The following is a 332-nucleotide window of genomic DNA, read 5'->3' as shown; positions in this document are numbered from 1 at the left end:
GTCATAAAAGAACTGTAGGAATAAAATGATTCGTATCCACAATATGTGCAGGATTAATAAGGATTTTTCACATCCACCAATGATTCCTCATTGGATAAAGAAGAAATATTTTGTAATTCTCTTCATGTGTTTGCATTCATTAACCATTTACTAGAATAGTCCCTTCCCTTTTTATAATATGGATTATATTTTATTCTCTCTTAATCCAAAATTTCGTTTCTACTTTATCATTATTGCAGTTAATATATGGGAACTATTTATTACAAAATATCTTCACATATTGTAATTGTTAAATCAGAAGTTAGATATATAAATGTGTCAGAGGTTTCCCC

At 28.0% G+C, this 332-nt stretch overlaps 1 protein-coding gene across 2 annotated transcripts in view; it reads left to right on the top strand.

The window, feature by feature from the left end:
• Positions 1–332, top strand: part of LOC119585710 (Y+L amino acid transporter 2-like) — a 35590-nt gene that overhangs the window by 32800 nt on the left and 2458 nt on the right. The gene's annotated exons all lie outside the window — the stretch shown is intronic.

Source organism: Penaeus monodon, chromosome 20, assembly GCF_015228065.2.
Source record: "Penaeus monodon isolate SGIC_2016 chromosome 20, NSTDA_Pmon_1, whole genome shotgun sequence".
NCBI lineage: Eukaryota > Metazoa > Arthropoda > Malacostraca > Decapoda > Penaeidae > Penaeus > Penaeus monodon.
The sequence above is the reverse complement of the archived record's forward strand: the minus strand, read 5'-3'. Positions and strand labels throughout refer to the sequence as shown.